The sequence below is a fragment of the Opisthocomus hoazin genome, chromosome 14, assembly GCF_030867145.1.
Source record: "Opisthocomus hoazin isolate bOpiHoa1 chromosome 14, bOpiHoa1.hap1, whole genome shotgun sequence".
Classification (NCBI taxonomy): domain Eukaryota; kingdom Metazoa; phylum Chordata; class Aves; order Opisthocomiformes; family Opisthocomidae; genus Opisthocomus; species Opisthocomus hoazin.
In genome coordinates this window covers 8,995,077-9,014,757 of record NC_134427.1, presented here as the reverse complement: position 1 = coordinate 9,014,757, position 19,681 = coordinate 8,995,077, and positions in this window count along the sequence as shown.

Below are 19,681 nucleotides of genomic sequence, written 5' to 3'. Positions count from 1 at the left end.
GATTTCCCAGTGGTCACAGGGTTCCAGGGTCGTGAAAAGTGCATCCTTTTGTTCCTCCTAGCCTAAAATTCTGTCTAAAAAGGCAGTTAAAGGACCTTAAAGTTGGTTAAGGCATGGATGGTATTTTGTGTAGCAGAACTTAAGTTGCATGCTTTGTTAAATTGCAGTTAAGATTGCAATTCAAGAGAGAAGATACCATTAACCACATTGTTAGAATATCCAAAGATCAATAAATATCTGTTCATAGTCACAGAATTAATCCTGGATTACCTCTTAGCACTCAAACAATTAATTCAAAAACAAAAATTCAACATTATTTTAATATCTAGCTATAATTAGAATTGGTTTAATTAATTCTCTAGTGTCGTTTTCAAAGGGCTTTACTATGTGTTTATAATTTTGTTGAGAAACACTAACAAATTATTATCTACTCTTTTAGTTAAATCACGGTTCTTAAGGACTCTTTACTCTTTCAAAGAAAAAGACTCATGAAAACTGAATTTCTGATAGGAAATTTAACAGACCACCATCGAAATTTTTCAAGAAAGAAACAAGCACATTTCTCAAATATGTGTACTTCATTTTTAAAATAAAATCACTTATACTAAAGAAATGTTGTTACTTGCAATAGTATACCTCTTTAACATTCCCACAGCACACTCCCATCGTTGTTTCAGTTTTTATAAATATTTCTAACACAAGATGGCTCTTCAAGGGGAGACACAGCCCAGCACCTAATTGTTGGAATTTGTGGCTTGACAGTATCATGCCCTGGATAAAGTCAATACCTTAACAGAAGGAAGCTGACGGTCACGCTCCCCTCCTACACGCACTTTTAAGTAGTTTAAAGTAGTTTTAAATGAGCAAGAGCAATAGCAGTTACTGGGTGGAGACCAGTGCAAGAAGCTGGAGAGGTCCTGGAGCAGGGCTGTAAGGGACAGGGAAGTGATCAAACACACGGCTGAATCCTGGGGGGGGGTCATTGCTAACACTGGAGGCTGAGATAAGACACCGGATTTATTTATTGATGCTAAGCGCTGGAGCCTGCAGCGCGGTGTCAGACTCCTCTGTGCTTTAGGAGTAAGGCTGATCACATCCTTTAAAGATAGAAAATTAGTTATTTCCCAACATAAAACATTCCATGAAAAATGTAGTATCTCTTAGCAAGTGTTGTTCTGTTTAGTTTCCTATGAAAAAAACCCCAAATTATCTGTGTGAAACCTGAAATAGTCTGATTTGGAAAAGCTTCATGGCACTTGTCAGTGGATTGCCTCATGTTCTCATGTTCCCCTTTTAGCCAAATTCCCACGAGGCAGGCAGAGGCGTCTGTGATCCATTTTCTTTCTTTTTTTTTTTTTTTCCCCCTGGAAAAGAGTCTGTCAAGAGAAAGACATTTGCTTATAGGATGCATTTCCAAACATAGACACTGCAGTTTGTAAATTAATGATTTTTGTTCTGAAGCGTATACTAAAGCTTTCTAAAACTTCCCCGAAAGATAAGTGAGTATTTTGAAAGATACAGTATGGATCCCCTATAATCCCTCCCCTTTCAAAGAACTCCACCCTGTATTCTCAAGGTGCAATGCTGATTTCTGATTTTTCTCAGAGCAAAAGGAGGGCACCTGGAAATAGAAAGAGCAGACCCTGTGAAGTACTCCATGTGCAGAAGACATTTTCATTCTTACTGTTCAGATTTCTTGTTACCTTTGAAATGAAAGGTATTTCTAATTTACTAGAATTAAACCAATTTATCAGCCGCTGGTATGCTCAAATATTGGCTATATCTAGTGCCAGAGCGGCGAGTCGCTACGAGACTGGTAGACCAGATTCACTGATATTTAATACTAGATGTATTTTCTCTGGTTCAATGTACAGATCATACTCTTCTATGCTACGACAAGATCATTTTCTTTGCAGTTGGTGGCTATGACATTTAGTGAATGAAGATTTAGCTTCTAACGAAGCATCAGTTAACGGCTGCTGCCAAACTTCCTCGTCCTGTTTGTCCACACAGGTTTCCTAAACCCGACTTGCCATTTCCATGTGCCCATCTCAGCCCGGAATCTCCAGCAGTCTGAAGGATAATTTAAAGTAGGATCATGTAAAACAAACAGAAGCTAATATCAGAACAAAAAATAGACTTGGGGGCTGAGAATATATAATGTTTTGTTCAGTGCTTCAATTTAATACAAGGGAAGAATCTGAAAGAATTGAGAGGAAAGGCTTATTCCAATAAATGCTTGTAGGTTTGGCCTTTGCACAACATAGACCAATCACTCACTACTTGATACAAATTGGAGGTGCTTCATTCTATCAAGGTGTTAATTACAGCCTTGGCTAAGTAGATGTTGAGCCTGAAACACATAATAATATGTCACACATTTCCATGACATAATATATATGCACAGGGTAAACCAGCACCATGCACAAGGCAGGCATATATAAAATGCATTTCAAACCATATAATTAAATTTTAAATATTATTTCTATAATTTCATATTTAAAGTTTCACATTACATAAATTAAAATTCTTTATTACATATGTCAGAAATATATTTTATGTTGGTTGGTCTGATGAAAAGCAAAATACATTTAAGCTACTAGTATGAAGAGCTATAATTGCTCTCCTACGCCCTTTCCACTGTGAAGGGCAACAGGAGACTCCCCCTCCTCCATTAACCTTGTCAGAAGCTCATGCTGGGCTGTTCTCCGGCAGGATGGAGTACAGGATGGAGGACAGCTATCTCCACTGCTCACTTGGACACCTGCGTCAGACAACAAGTACCACCCACTGAACCCATCGCTGGCATGGGGCGAAGCAAAGGCGGCATCTCCAAACCCCTCTGTTGCTCTCAAGGAATACAGACCTACCCACAGAATGCTGAATCTTCATTAAAAGGAATCTGAGAAAATTCTTCTTAGGATACAGTGCTGAACCTGTCATTGTACCTACACAACGGTCCAGCTCGTCGCAAGTCAGATGTGAGAGGGTCGGATGAGGGATGCTTTCCAAACCAAAGCTGCTTCTCCAACCCGTTTCTGGTTAAAAAAACAGGTGACTTCATGGACAAAAATATATCTGAATTTTAATGTATCTTCTGGTAGGACTCAAAAGGGATAAACTGAGTCCAGAAAAAAGAGAAAAGCCTTGTAACGTATGAAATATTGATTAGCAGTGGGAATTGTCACAGGGAACAGCTGGTTTTGAGAAAGGGGCTGAATAATGTTTTGGTCACACAACATGTCCAGGGTCCCCCTAGCTCTAGAAAACGTGCCTGTCCTAGACCTGAGATAGCATCCATCCACACATATAGCTCCCAGACCTTCAGAGCATTTTTTTTCTTCAAATATCCCCAGGAATCAGATTAAGAACAGTAATAGTATCCAGTAAAATAATGTCTTTATTTTCTGTAGCTATTCTTCCTACCCACCACTCTGCTTTCCTAAATACTTTTTCAGGTGTAATTAAGAAATCCTAGCTCAGGTAAGTAAGCTTTGATTCTCAAAGGTAGTCATGGTAAGGTGATGTAAACATATACGTTAGAATAAAAGGTGTCTGAGATATTTTTGAATTGTATTTAATTCTTTCGCAGTAATATCCAGAACACATCGGGGGGGAGGGCGTGTTCTGCTGGTGTCTAATATCTACAGTGAAATCCACCATAATCTGTGTTCTTTAATATTCAAATATATTTGGTCTCAAATGAAATTTCAATAGAAGTAGTTATGTTATTATGTTTAAAAAGCTTCCTAACTATGTCTCAAAAGCCTCCGAGTTGGTAATTCAGAACCTCTTGCATTTTATCTGGGATGAACTCATATCATGTGCTATCTAAAGCCGCAGGATAAATTGTCTGTGATTCAAGCAATTTTTATTAGTTCTACTGAAAGCGTTAATTTTCCCTTCTTTTCTTGGCAATAACTCTCACTGTATCATTTTTCAAGCCACAGAACTGAGAAAATTCTTGCTGAATGTTCTGAGGAGAAGCGAACAAGTCCCTCAGTAGAATTAGGGAGTGGGTCTAATGTCTCTCTAGGAAATTTTCTCAGGAAATTTAGCAGCAGAGAATCTTCTGGTCCATGTAGGCATTCAGGCCAGGCACCTCGTTTGTTACGTCTGAGCACCCTCCGGTAGTACATTAAGCAAAATGACGAGCGTGTCTCAGACGTGGTTCATGGTGCAGAGAGAAACTGTGCATTAGGGGAGCGTGAATAAAAGGAAAATTAAAACAATTAGAAATTTTCTCTGTGTCTTCAGGCAGTGCTACCTGTTCCTGCTCCTCCTGCGATATGATTCAATTTTTCTGTGGGTTTGTCAGTTTGTTTTTTTTTTGCAGGCGTAAGTGCAGAAGACAGTCTCACACTTCATGAAATCCAGAAACTGAAATTATGAACACCTTTTCTCTAAGTAAACTGCCAATTTCTTGTAGTCGTTGTCTACCTGGCAGGTTTCCTTGTCCTTGGAAAGCAGTACTGCCCCTGTGCAGCCGAGACTGCGAAGGACAGGAGGTGGGAAGGTTGATCGCAGAGGTTGCTCTCGGTATTCCGAAAAGGAGTTTGTTTAACACGCACATTTCTCTGCAGAAGAACAAGCTGCCGATCCGCTCTGCGTTTTCAGACCGTACGACCATCAGTCTGGGTACTGACTGATTCTTTCTGACTGGAGGAACAACAACCCCGCTCCTCCTCTGGGACCTGCTGGCTTGACTCCCGAGGTCGCTTTTGCTTGCTGACCTCATTGCCAGCTTTTACTCGGTCACATGGAAACGGAGCTGTTTCACCCTCCTTAAATTGGAACATTAGATATTCATTTTTACTGTGTCTTTAGAAATCTTGTGCCATTTACAAATACCATCTTCCAGACCCAGCAGAGGCATTTAAAGGTATTGCTGCCTCCAGCTTGTTACCTCAGTCCTCTGCCAAAGATTACTGACCCTGTAGATCTAAGGACAGAGTAACTCATATTGCACGCTCTCTAGCCCTCATTAAGAAAAACCATTAAGTAGTGTACATAGAATCGTTCAGCTAATCTGGTTCAGGTGAAAGCTGGGGAGAGAAAGGGGGTTGTTTTTAACCGTTGTGCCAGCAGAGATGGTGACAGTGTCTGGTGGGAGAGGCACGCTGGGGAGTGGCGTCAGCCAGCAGGTACACTTGTATCAGTGTACTGGATTGATCTTTATTTTAGTGGATTTTGTCTCAGATGGATTCTGGATGACCCATGTTTCCAAAGGAGAGCATTTCTGAAGGAGAAGGATGAATGTCCCATAAAAGCGACACTAAAATGTCTTTCTCTCGTCTTGGTTGTTAAAGCTTGAAAACTGGTTATCGCTTGTGAAAACAGATGAATAAACACAAGGAAATAAGACGTTAAAATACATGGTTTGCCACCAAGTTCTGTCTGTGGTTTGATTGCTTCTTTTACATGTTTGTGCTACTCTTTGTAAAATTTTGCCCGGCTCAGTGCTGTCGAACCAGAGTGACTCTGATGACAGCAACGTCCCTTCCACTCACTGCAGCTGGCACGGAGCAGCAGCAGCGGTTTTGCTGTTACCCAGGCCAGCACTCAGTCCTCCCAGAGAGCTGGGACATGGCTGTCCCTGCCTACCCAGGACATCCTTCGGCGAAGACCTTCAGCAGGGTGTTGGGTGCTGTGGGCTGCTCGCGGGGAACGGTGGCCTCTCTTTGCAATTTTGTAGGTGTCACCTTCAAATTATCAGTTACTAGTCTGTCACTGGAATTTTTTATTGTTGGAATTTTTGTTCTGTCGCTAGACAAGCTGTCTATCCCAAGAAAGCATGCAGTTTGGAGTGATCTGATGTTGCTTGAAGTATTCCTCTTTTTTCTTCTTCTGCCAGTGCATGCTCCTAAACCATAACAATCACTTCAAAAATAAATCTCTTTTTTTGATGCCTGGAGATATTTGACGAAGACTTTTAGGAAAGCAGGAAATACAGAGGGGAACGCACTGAGGTAGAGAAAGTGAGGGTGGGGCAGGATGAAGAAATGAAAATTAAGAAAAAGACAAATAAACTTACCTGAGTGCTCCTCTCTTCTTTCGTTAGGTTCTTTCTTAGAGGGTGTCAGGGGCAAATTTACCTAGGTCACACAGAATTACTGGTTGTCGGAGAGGTCTAGACCCTCTCTGTTCCCTTGTGCAATGTGCTTGCCATAAGACCGGAAGACGGGACTCCACAAGCACCGGGCTTGACTGTGGATGAACTATCTCCTGGCAAGGTGATGATGGGATTGTCTATCACGATAGCATACATGTAAATGCCACTGTGTAGCAGCAGCAGATCTGGTGGCTTCTGGTTTTTTTGGTAGGACTGGTGGTGTTCTTTCCAGCCTTGTTCGGCACCGCTCTTTGCTCGCTCCTGCCCAGATCTAAATAGATCTTTCTTGAAGCACACATCCAGCTGGCTCGTAGGGCTCCCCTACCCAAGCTGCAGGAAGCAACGACTTCCTCTGAGATCAGGCCGCAGCAGGAAACCTGATGAATTTCTCCTTCCCTCCTCTCCTGTGCCCCTTAGCTACCAGTTCAGCTCAGAGGTAGAACACGTGTCATGTCAGAAAGCCCGTTTTCAGGGCAAGCCCCAGAGGACAGGCTGCCAGTCCCAGAGACTAGACTGTGACCAAATAGTTGCAATTACAGAGCTAGGGGCATCAGCATGTTGCTGGAGAACTACCGCTTCGAATGTGGGCAGTTCCAAAGGTAGCCATAACTCACGCCGGTTGATTTGCCTCTGTAGTAGAAGAGGACTAAGTTGCACAGAGTACCCGTACCCCTCTAGGAGCAGTGTTTCGATAACTTTTTCTGTTACTATTTAATTTTTAATTGATGTATCAGGCAATTATATTGGCACAAAACATTTTTATAGATCATGCTGTACGCTCAGTCTCACATACACGCACAAGAATGATTTGTGTGACAGGTGTCCAGAATTTTGATCTCCACAGTTACTGTCCTGTCGAGGTCTCTGCGGCACACCAGCTCGGCAGAGTTAGGCGGGTGCGTAGGGCAGTTCCCTGCGTGCCCAGGTAGGTGTTACAGCAGGGCAGCGGTACAAAGGATGCTCTCCTTCAGGCTCTTGCAGCTGCTTATTCTTAGTGCTCACACAGGGACAGGAGGAGCTGGTTCACCATGTCAACCTGTTAAAAAACAACACACCTCCAAAATGTAATTTTTCAGTGGATCAGTGAGCTGAACTGGCAGACTTCAGCGTAAAGCAAGAGCTGGAGTCTGAGCAAGGGAGGATGCAGAAAGGTTCAGCTGACGACAGTGGGATGAAATTTGCAGGGCTCCTTTTGCTTACACGATACTGCATCCTCAGTGCTCTTGAAAATTCAGCCTTTCAGTGTTTAACTAAATGCAAATCTGTTGTTTGGTTTTAATTTATCTGCTGCCTTGGAACTCAGCATACTTTTATTATGAAACAAATGTGTCATGGCTAATTGTATTCATTGGTAACATGGCCAGAAATCCTACGTTTCCAAAGTCTGGAGCTGAGTTTTGGGATACATAATTGGAATGATTCAAAGCTTAGCATTATAATGGATAAATAATAGTATTTACATTTTCTTTCCTTCCTTCCTTGCTTCCTTCCTTCCTCTTCCTGTCTTTTTTATCTTTCTTCCTGTCTTGCTTCCTTTCTCTCTTTTCCCTTTTTCCTTTATGCAACGGCATTTTTCTTTCCAACCTGTTTCACTAATGTACCGCTCTTGCAAACTGCCTTCTAACAGCCCTGAATGGCTCCTCGCTACAGAAGAGGCTGCAGATTTCTGCTACATACGCGCTTAGTGCACATCAGTCTTGTTCTAGGACACCTTTAGGTGAAGTTGCCATTCTCTTATGAGTAAGAAGATCCTTGCCTGTATGACTTCAGACTCCTTTCCAGATTAATTTACTCGCTGACCCCAGCGCAGCGCTGACCCCTAAGATGAAGGCACCTGCTTGTTAGAATCTGGACTGAAACAACTGCGCTACTGTCTGATAACTGCTGGATCAGGAAGATCAAAATCCCACAGAGGAGAAGGATAGATTCCATCGTTATTAATCCTCAGTCAGCTGAGACAGAAATTCAGGACTTCAAACTGCCTTCAATTTACACTGATCCCCCTCTAATGTCAGTGAGACGTTTATATGGAAACAAAAGCAGACAACCTCCTTTCTGCAGCATTTGTATTTCAATTTATACCATATAGGAGTACCTCAACATATAATAAAGCATCTCTGAACTCATTACTGTCCAATTGTTTGATTTTGGTTAAGTGAAATATTACTGCTGTTATTCAGTTATTACCTTTCCTCATCCACAAATATAAAGTCTGTGTCAAAAATCTTGTTCACATCTAGTTTATACTACTTATAATACTTATAAAATTTGAAATTATACTTAGATTACTCAATTCTGAGAACAGACAAACATTTACCATAGTCCTTTGTCAATATATTTCACCTCATGCCGTTGTTCTTATGGGATTTTAATGTAAATCCAGATAAAATTTGTTACTTTTCTATTTTTAGCAGCAAGTAAACTGGGTCTCATCTCCTCAGTTCAGCAATTACAGTGCAATGAAACATACCTGAACAAATAACTCTAAGTAAATAGGGTGATAACGTACTCCAAATTTTTCACTCCTGGAGGTTTTGATTCATGTCCTGGTTTAGTTTTAAGTGATATGGATTTGGAGCTTCCTACAGAAGTTTGTTTCCATAGCAAAACTTAAATGATTCTGGATAATTGTGTTTCTGCTCAGTGTGTATGCAAAAAATAGATGAGGACTGGAATATCAGGAATCTTGTAAATCAGGATCAAAGGGCAATTTTCAGGGTTACCAGAGGCAGCATATATCGCCTGTCTATATTATGTATAGCTTCCTAGTAATTCAGCATAATAAGGTCTGACACCTCCACAGTTCTTAAACAACACTTTGCACCTAAATCGCAGCAGTGTTTCATATATTCAGATCCCAATGCAAATGTGAAAACAAAGCAAGCACCTTTGAAGTGTTCGAGTGGTGATGTGATTAAATGAACAGCAAATATAGTTTGTCATCCTCAGTCCATAAGTGTAAACATTTCAAAAACATGGGTCCTATAAAACTTACTTTGTTTAAAAAATAAATTTTTCTTAATGCATGAACTATACACATTTATTTGGTTTTAAAAAGTATAGTTCTGAAAAGTTTCCTCCAACAAACCAGTATCATACCAGCAGCTTTAATATCACACCAGCAGCTAAAACACAGCTGAGCTCCTGTCGGGTTTAGTTAGTGCGCTGTAACGTTGCTAAGACCCCTACTTACACTGAATAAACCAACTTGGTGTGCGAATTTCCCACCACAGCCTTATAATAGAACTGCTAAAGAAAGGTATTCAAAGTTTTAAATCTTTCTACAATAAAAATAATCAGCATTCACATCGAAGTGAATGTATATTGTTTTAACTTTTTCTTTCCCCTGTGATAGGAAACAAACCTTAGGAATGGAGCGAAAACACTGGGAGGAGTTATCTTCCCCGGATTTCAGTGCACAGGACTTTTTTTAAAAAAGACGAGCCAATCAATCTGAATCACTGATGTTTGAAAAATTGGCTTTAGGGAGAGCAAAGAGAGTGAAAAGAAAAACCTCTGCAATACAGCAATTACAAAAATTCTGGAGGAAAAGGGGTTCAAAAGGAAAAGAAGGGGTTCCCAAACTCCTTGTCCAAGTTAGTAGGTGCAAAGCTAAACATTTCGAAGGAGGAAACGGAAGGGGATTCTGCCCGCTGTGGGGCTGGTGATGCTGGAGCGAAGAAAGCTGCCAGGAACAGAGGGTCATTGTGCCTGGAACGCAAAGGCATCCGCAGCTTCGCGTGGAGGAATGCTCGGGAGCCCAACGCCACGCGTGGAAACCCAGACAGGGACCTTGCGAGAGCGGAGCAGGAATGGCTGACTGCGGGGGGGGGAAGGAAAAGTGAGGTTCCCCACCAAACTCCCCCGCTACGGCAGAGCCAAAGGGCAATATGTGGGGAAGACCTTGAGCTCGATGGTTTAAAACAAGGCTTAGGTGAAAAATCAGCAGACTTAAGGAGATTAAATGAAGAGTGGCCACAGGCAAGAGAAGCAGCTCGTAACGCAAATTTGAACAGCAAAGATGTACAGCGAGAGCCTGAGTAAAGCTGGAACAGCAACCCGGGCTCGGGAACAGGGCTCGCACAGAGGAGGGGGGAATGCGTCAGTACTCGGGAAAACACGGAGCGAGCTGAAAGCTGTTAAAAGTTAGCGAAGGGCTGCAAAGGCCTCGCACGCCTGGGAAATTGAAGCGTTAGGAACGCTTCAGGTCCAGGTTCCGGCCCAGCCGCTCCGTGACGCAGGTGAGGACAGCGGGGTAGCGGCTTTCTGCGGCACCCGAGCGGCGGGCAGCGCTGCCGGCGGCGGGGGCACGGGTCGGGCGGGACCCGGGCAGCGCGCCTCGGCCGGGCTCGCTCCGCGGCTCCGGGACCCCCTCGGCTCCGGGGAGCGCTCCCCGGCGGCACCTCCCGGTCCGCGGCCGGGGCCCGCGGGCAGCGGCGGAGGCGGCGCGGCCGGCAGGGGGCGGTGTGCGCCGGGCGGGGCGGGGCTGCGGGGGGCGCGCTGGGCGCTCGGCGGGATCGCGGAGCGGGTTTAAAAACCCCGGGAGCCGGCTGCTCCAGCGGCCGTCCCTGCCCTGAGCCGGCACCGAGACCGCCCCGCGCTGCCGTGCCGGGACCCCCCCGGGAGCCGGGCTGCCGCGTCGGGCGGAGGGGGCAGCCCCGGGGCCGTCACGGAGGGGGGGCTCCGCGGGCTCCCGCGCCCCGGCTCGCCGAGGCCGCTGTTCCCCTGGGGTCCCCCGCAGCCGGCGGCCTTCGGGCTGGCTCGTCGGGCAGCCCACGCTGAGCTACCGCGGAGCCCGCACCGCGCAGGGACGCGGGGTTTCTGCCGGGGCAGCCCGTGTTTACGCGGGGGGTAAAGAGGGGTGGGGGGTGGTTAAAAACGGGTGGGTTCAAAGGTGGTGGCTGGTCTGCGCCTGTCCGTCGGGTCTAAGGGGAGCGAGTGGGTTTTCGCGGAGGAATTTCATGGAAATTAAATCTCTACGAGTGATCCATTCAGCGCCTAAAGCTTCAGCCCAGTTTTGTATCCGGGGTGAAAGCCCTGCTGAATAGCTTGGTGGGGAGGCAAAAAGCCACCTTAAACCAGGGTTGTTTTTTTTTCTGCTAAACTGACTTCAAAGTAGCGATTAAACAATAGATAGCTTTAAAAAAATCAAGTGATAAGAAGCTATAGGACCAAACTACCATACAAGTAGAGGCTGTATTTGAGGGGAGGGCAGCAGGGGGATGGGATGTTCAAACTGGCAAAGCGACTGGGAAGAGTCAAACTGAGAGAACAAAAAATCAGTGCAAAAAAGTAAAACAAATTGCACAGATTCAGACTTCCCCCCCGCGCAGCTGTAGTACAGGAGGCTGGAGCTGGGTAAGCAGAGGCAGGAGGACAAACTGCTGAATTGCTTGGGATGTTTTAAGCAGAAGCACCCAGTTCAGAGGCTGAAGCAGCTCTGTTTGGCCTTTGTCCTGCCCTGTGTTTGAGGCTTGTCTTGGCCAGGCTGCTGAGCTGAGCTGAGCTCTGCACAGCTCGGTACCCATCTCTCCTTTTGTCGAGCAAAACTGCGTCTGTGGCCAAGCGCATCCTTGCCGCCGGTCTGCTCCCTCTGCCTCCCACACCCGAAGTCACAAGGCATTCGCCTCTCCCCGTCGCTGATTTAGGGGCACGTCTGACCTGAAGCTAAACCAAACGCAAACCAAGCTCCTGCCTGACTTGTGCAGGAACACCGCCTGATGCTCCCCCCTGCAGTAAGACCCTCCCAGCTGCCATTTGCCGATTTCAGCCCTTGGCGTCCTTGCTACAGAAGGCTTCCCAGGGTCACGCCTTCTCCCAGCACGCCGGTTCTGGAAGGAGAAACCTGGAAGTTTATAACCTCATTTCATTTAGAACCTCTTTGGAGTGATCGGTATGGGGGCTTTCCTGGGCTGTTCAACAGTTCTTGTGGCTTTATTCCCAGCTATTTTGTCGTGTAGAGGATTTCACCAAATTAGCTTACAGAAAGACGGTGAGATAAACACAAATTTGGCGCTATCACAGTTGCTAGATTTTCACAGTGTTTAAGGTAAGGCTTACTATTTTAAAGCAAAATGTCCAGGACTGCACTTAATCTGATTAATAATTTTTTTTTCGTACTCCCAGGGTATTTACGAGAATTCACACTCAAGCTCAGTCTGTGGAGCATGGCAGTGCACCCTAGCAGAGACTCTGATCCGTGGGTCTTTAAAGTACTGCCCATCTCTGACTGCTGTCAAGTGAAACCACGTTAGGTGGTACTCGAGATAATGACTTCATAGTCTTACTAAAGCTTACTGCAGTCCTTAGGCTAGACTGCCAAGATTAAATATTCCCAGTGTCCCAAATGTCGTATCGTTAGTGTGATAGTTACTGCTAGAAGAAAGCTCGTAAAATATAATTTGCAATTGTTACATTGCTTTTCAAATATATGTCACAGTTTATTTGCACTGAGAATTGCTCTTCATTCTTTAAACTTGAATTTAATAGGTTGCTGATAACTACAGTGTAGCATTCCTATAAAGTGGAGCTAAAAAATGGCACAAAACTTTTGATGCCAGCTGTGAAATCCTGGTGAGTTTTAGCCCACACACAGATACTCTTATTGTTACAAGCCTTTGCTGTACCTCTGTCAGAGGGCTGGTTTCCTGCCAGGCAGTAGTTCATGTGATAACTAAATTTTATCCTCTCTAAGACGATACAAGAGTACAAAGGCAACGCACGTTACTGTCTGACAACTCTTTGTAAGTACTGAAAATGGGAAAGCACTTTGGACAACACTCAGAGGCTTCTGCGCTGCTGGCCAGGTATTTAACAGCAATCCACAAACACTATGCGGCAGTGGTAATGTAATTCCCTGGAAAGTCCACAATTTCGGTTCAGAAAACTGTAGATGTTGCAATGAAACACAAAGGCAGAGCATGTGTTTTGTTTACAGCTTTCCTGCCTAGCTGTTACGCACCATTCGAACAGATGATGTTGCTGGAGTGTGAAGCAACTGAGAGCTACGCAGGGTGATTTATATCAGCTAAGCTCGAAGCTAGCAGCGTCTGGGACGAGATCTGGCAACAAGTCAGTCATGTCCCGTTGCTGTGTGAGAGATACTGGCACACTGATCACCGGTATTTTCTGAATAATCGGGCATCTCACTTTTCTCACATGAAGAGCTCGGGGCTCTCAGAAAGCTACCTTGTGTGTGGGTTTCAAAGCAACAGACTGTCCTGGGTCACAAACCAAAATTGTCCTACTGTAATTTAAAAAATAGCCTGAAAAAATGCCTTCCCACAGCTGTGTCAATCCGAGCTAGGACTGGGTTGCCAGTGAAACAGTTCCGACCCAAACTCGTTTGTCTTTCGCTGGCTCAGGCAGTAGTGCTGGCCTCACATCGGTCAGATCAAGCTGCTGATCTGGTTGAAAACTCCCCCCTCACCGCCACCCTCCCAGTTAATAAAGACACAGATGATCGCGCAACTGCACCTCCCCTGGGAGTCAGAAGGGTCTAAATTCGTTGTGGGCAAAGCACATAAACTACACGTATGCAAGAGTCAAGACCCAAATTATATGCACAGAGCATCTGCCTCCTTTGAGAGAGCTTGACTGAAACTGTGGACTGTTCTCTGAATGTCTTAACTACAAATGTCATTCTAATGCCCATGTTTTACACAAATTTTGCAGTTTTACTTGCCTAGTGCAGGTATTCCCAGTCTTCAAAGCCATTGCCAGTACTCACAAGCCAGTGTTTTCAGTTATGTTCGACAGCGATTCCCAACATACGAAGAGATGAACAGCATTTGTTCATCCAGACAGTTTAGGAACTGCTGGTCTAAGCTATCTTTATTGTCTGACTCTAAAGAACATATTCTGGATAGTTCTAGTGCTTCAGAAAACACAGGGGTGTACTAAATCCATAGCTGTGAAATCCTTTTCTAGATGGAAAACTGAGGTCTACAATCTGAGACTTGTTTGTTTATTTTTAAGGAAGTGCTGATGGTTTTAACAATATATTGAATACAAATGAGAAGATGTTTTCTGTAAGCCACAGATGGCTTGAAACAATAGCTCTGACAATAGCTCCAAAGAACCATCCAGTGCTTTTGACTGGTTTAATTCAGAAACTTAAAGATGGTTATTTAAATGACAATAGCATTAGCTATTTCTATGTTAGAATGTTTTTAGAAGAAAAAATCTTGTTAAAATACTAGAACCCAAATGGTTGTAATGTCCCTCACTGATCTTTAAATTTATCTTACCTCTAGCCTCAACGGCATGCGTGTTCCAGTTACTGATTGTAACCACAAACATCTGTTGTGTATTTAAAACAAGAGTGCAGTCTGAATTGACTACATCATAAATCAAAACAAGTATGATTTGTATTAATCCTCTTCAGATTTGTTTGAAATTGTTATATTACTTTTGGAAATAAAATCACACAAAATCCAACGTTCTTGATATTAGCAGTGGAGTCCACCTGATTAAGCTGTATGTAGAGCATTCATGTTTAATGCAGTTCTCTCCTTTTCAAAAAGAAGACTCTGATCAATGATTTATTATGTCACGCCTCATAAATGATATAAAACTCTTACTTCTTGTTGGCGTTTCATCTTTGTAATTGTAACATAACTGATTTGTTATGCTCATCTCCTTTTAAGAATCAGTTTGTGAATTCTACAGGAGCAGGACTGACTTAGTTGTATGGTCCTTAACTCCAGAAGACACCATAATACAGGTAAGAAATCTAGTAATTGAGACGTAGATTTCTGTCCATACATCTGCAAATATTATATTTTAGGTATTTGTATAACATAGCAACTAGAGGCCCTAGAAAATATCAGGATGCTGTTATGCTAGCTGCTGTATAAGCCCACAGAGAGGAACAGCTCCTGCTCGTAAGCCTTTGCCATCTATATGGACAAGACAGAGGAAAAAAAAAAAGCAGTGAGATGAAGTGACATTCTCCTTGAAGAGATGTTTGGCAGTGACTCGTAGCATGAGATCCGAATTATGGGTACAACACATACCATGTGAAACCTCAAGATGCATGATCTTTTTTTAGTTGCCACAGAGAGACAAACCTGGACTGAGGTCAGTGGAAAGCACCTGTTTATGTATTAACAGAGCATTTGCCATTGTTTTGTCCCAGAATAACAGGAGAGCAGTATAAACGTGGCACATAGAAAATACATATATTGAGGTGACTGAACACTGAAATAGTGTCCTTATGAGTACATGCCATAGTGCACACTGCACTACCTCCTAGAGCTAACACGCTGCTCTACTGGAGTGCTGCCTAAAGCAGCACGCTTTTAACTCAGTAAATATGAATTAAATGAGTAAGGAACCTCTGTATTTTGTAATCCTGGAAGATGAAAGAGCTAGTTCAGGATTGTGAACGCTGTACCTTATACATATCTTAATGCTAAAGTAATCAGTGGTAAAATAATTAAGGTTTTGGTCACTACTGGCAACATTTGTTCTTTTGAAGGGGATTTATGGGGACTTGTTTTCTTTCACATTGGGTTTAAAGCCTGAATGTTTTGTGGCTGGTTTGAGAATGAAAGAATATAAGATTAGCAATCTTGTATAAAACCAAGCAAATGCAGTTAAGTATCTAACACATATTGGCTGAGAATTATTCCAGAGCTGAAAATTGAGCTGCGGGAAGGGGAGGGGAGGGGAGGGGAGGGGAGGGGAGGGGAGGGGAGGGGAGGGGAGGGGAGGGGAGGGGAGGGGAGGAGAGGAGAGGAGAGGAGAGGAGAGGAGAGGAGAGGAGAGGAGAGGAGAGAAGAGAAGAGAAGAGAAGAGAAGAGAAGAGAAGAGAAGAGAAGAGAAGAGAAGAGAAGAGAAGAGAAGAGAAGAGAAGAGAAGAGAAGAGAAGAGAAGAGAAGAGAAGAGAAGAGAAGAGAAGAGAAGAGAAGAGAAGAGAAGAGAAGAGAAGAGAAGAGAAGAGAAGAGGTGTTTTGGGGTAGAGCTCAACGCTCATCGGACACAAGTTCCTTTGGCACAGGCTTTTGATGTCCATATTTGACTACCAACTTGGACACATGGTCAACATTACTAATTATCATTATTAAATTACATTTGAATGGCTATTAATAAAATTATGAGAACTTTTTTTTTTTTTTAATCCTGATAAGATAAAAATGGGTGTACCTGCAGGATGGCTAAGCAATTCAGTATTCTCTTTTCCCAGGACATCTTCCACTCATTATCAGTTTTCTTGTTTTGATTTCTCTCCCGAACCCTTGCAATCATTTTTGTGTGGATCTTCTTAAAGCAAAGCTGGCAGTGCTTGTCTTGAAATCTTATCCTGTAAACACACTGCCTTTTTTCATAAGGTTTAAAGCACTGTCCAAACAGAAAGAACATGCGGGTGGCTTAAGCAAGTAGCTGGGTTTTCATTGAGCTGTTTGGCTGTGCTCTTGGAAGCAGCCAGCACTGAAGAGATGGTATGGGTCTCACTTTGTTTTATTTCAGTTACACCTTGTACCTAAAAACAGACTGCGGAAAGGGTAAGATTTGACTGACTCCACTTGTTTGGATTGTACTGAAATCGTGTAGCAGAAATACAGCAGCTAAACAGATTTTTTTTTAAAGGGTTCAACCTGTTTCTAAAATTACCTTTCTTAAATACCTCCCCCTGGTATATTCTTACAGAGCTTGTGTAATGCTGGGGTTTTGTTTTAATCAGGCACTGCTTTGTGGGAAATAAAGGAGGGTTTATTTCCCATCATTTTAATGAAAAAAATTAGCTGCACACACTGAGGTCACTGTAAAACGTACTCCACTACAGCTGGGCTATAGAAAATCGAAAAAAGTGATAATGTCTGATGAAAGAAATGGTTTCTATAGAAGTCTGAGGTCTCTAAAGTAACTGCATTAATGGTGTATCTGTGAACAAATGACAAGCTCTATTTTGTAATTTCAGTCTTTTTAGATTCTTGATTATGACATTTCTTGTTCTCTTGGAATGGAAGAAAGTAAATAATTGAGTTTGTGGGTGATGAGCTTGCCAAACACAAGGCACTGAGTTCTGTAAGCTCCTGTAGTGGTTAATGCCTGCTGGGATCCTTGCCAACAAGGTCAAAATATTTTAGCATAAAGTTAGAATCTCCTTGTGTTGTCATTTGCCCACTGAAATCAGTTGGCTAGCCATAACCTGGCATTAGGAATTAAAAACAAATCTGTGGTACTGCTGCATGGGACCATTATGCATGGGATCTCTGGCTGTAAATCATCATGATGCTAAACCATGAAGTCAGCTGGATATGCTGTTTCTAAAGCTCATTAATTCTTTTGCCTTGCTGAGCCTCTCAGTGAAACTAAGTATGTAAGAATTTGGTATTCATGTGAGGTACAGCATCCCTAGAGTACTCTTAAATGCTGTGCTATAAGAGAATAAAGCAACTGGCTATGTTAATTTTAAGTTCCTCTAGAAAGAGAGGAAAATACACTTGTGCCTGGAAAATCAGCAATAATGTAGGACTAAACACCACTATCTGATAATGCGTACAAAATGTTGCCTCCGCCTCCATCACGCACTCCACACCTTTGGTTCTCAGCCTTTTACTAGAGCACGAGATCAGCAGGGTCCTCCACAGAAAGCTTTTTCTGCCTAGCTCTGCCAGTGCCAGGGCTATACAGCAACACGCTGCAGAGCATATACTTCAACAGGACCCAAATCAATGATCACAATTGTCTTTACTGTTGCACGTATTTTCAAGTGTTACCTTCTAAAGCTCCTTGTGCCAAACATTGCCAGAGGGTAACAAAAATAAGCATCTTGGGAAGGAAGCACAATCACTGGAGAAGTTTTTTCAGGCAAAACCCAAAGCAATTGTCTTTCTGTTGTTTTTTCTTTTTTTTTTCTTTTCTCAATAGTCAATATTCAATAAACATTTGCTGAAGAGTAAAAAACAAAGAACACCAAAGAGAAAGGAGAGGTTTTCCTCAAGACATGCAGTGTTTTCTGGAACTAAATGAAGAGACAACTTGTCATTAGTAAAGTGCAAAACAAAACAAAATAACAAGATGGCAGAAAAATTTCTGTAGGGCTAGGAGCATAAATCATGTATGTATTATGATGTAAAATGGCAGCATCATGAATATTTAAATGTGTAACAGCATTTGAGTTTCTCACTATAGTGCAATGCAGACTTGGTCAATGTATTCAATACGATGACAACTTTGTGGGGAAAAAAAGTATAATTTTTGATACTTATTGTGTTTTGGAAAAGTAGGCAATCTCCTGGAATTTGATTCTTGCTTCACATTTTTCTATTCAGTTATTATGGCAATTATTGCGAATAGCTTTTTTCTAAACCAAAATTAAATGTTTAAAATGTTTTAGCCACAGGAAAAGTGCTTTATCAGTTTGATTTAATCCTACACCAGCAGGATACTCAGCTGCAACTTTTCTCCTAACCCTGAGCGTAGTATCAGTGTTTTAGAATCATCACTACTCTGCAAACACAACAAATCATACCAGAGAAAACAGCTTTGCCGATACAACCATCTGCAATATAGTTTTTCTCAACACAGAACTTCATGACTCGTCATGAATGGTGCTTCTCTGTGCTGAAACTGGTTGTAGCATGTTGTGTGAGTGTATACCCTGTGTATCTGTTAAGATGCAGTATATGCTTATGGCTCAGATCATTTTTCATTACTATTGACATTTTTTTCACCTCATATCAGCTCAAAGTGACAACTCATTTCCTGTAAGCATTTTGAATTGTTTTGTTGCAGTGGTTACCAAAAAAGAAAAACTTCTCGAGAGTTCCTCTCACTGAATGGATAGACGTACCCGCAAAATTCTTTCAATCCATCCTTCCAAAGGATCCTCTGGGAACAAGATCTTTGTAGACATGAATCCAACTGGAGAAACTAGTATCAAAATGATACCTCTCTGTATCTCTGCCATATGGTATCAGTAAGAGGTAGGAAGAAAGCGTAAGATTAGAGCCAGTGTGGAAACAACAGTGCAGTGACAATTTGCCATGCAATGACAACCATGCCTTTCAGCTGCGGCCCTGTTTTCAGCATGTGGTACCCATCAGGGATATGTACTGATCACTGCTGGCTCTAGCAGTTTCTTGTCCTTATTACCCCTTTACCTGAGCTTCTTTCCACACTTGCCTCTTACCAACTGTTGTCTTGCTCAGTTCATTTCTCTTCACTTCAGTCCTACTTCTAACTTAGCCATCATTGCCCCGCTGCTTCCTAAACACAAATACCTGGGAAGCTTGCTTGGCTGTCTTCTATGGCTTATACCCTTCCCCTCCTTGCTGACTCGCAATCCCTGTGGCTCAGGCCTTGCTCTGCTGCCTCAGCACAACATTTAGCACAACTGGGCCTTATTTTGGTGGTCTGAAGTCCTGCTCTTACAGCCATGACCAAGGAGCTGTGGCTAGAGCCTTGGTTTCTCTTCCCCTCACAGTCTAAGCCTGAGGACAGCATGGGCTTGCAGCTGGGCAGCTAAGGGAACTGCGACTCCTCTTGCTTACTCCCTAGACAGCCTGACACAGGGCCACAAGCCGCTGCCAGACAGCACAGCCCTCCCTGGCCCCCTCC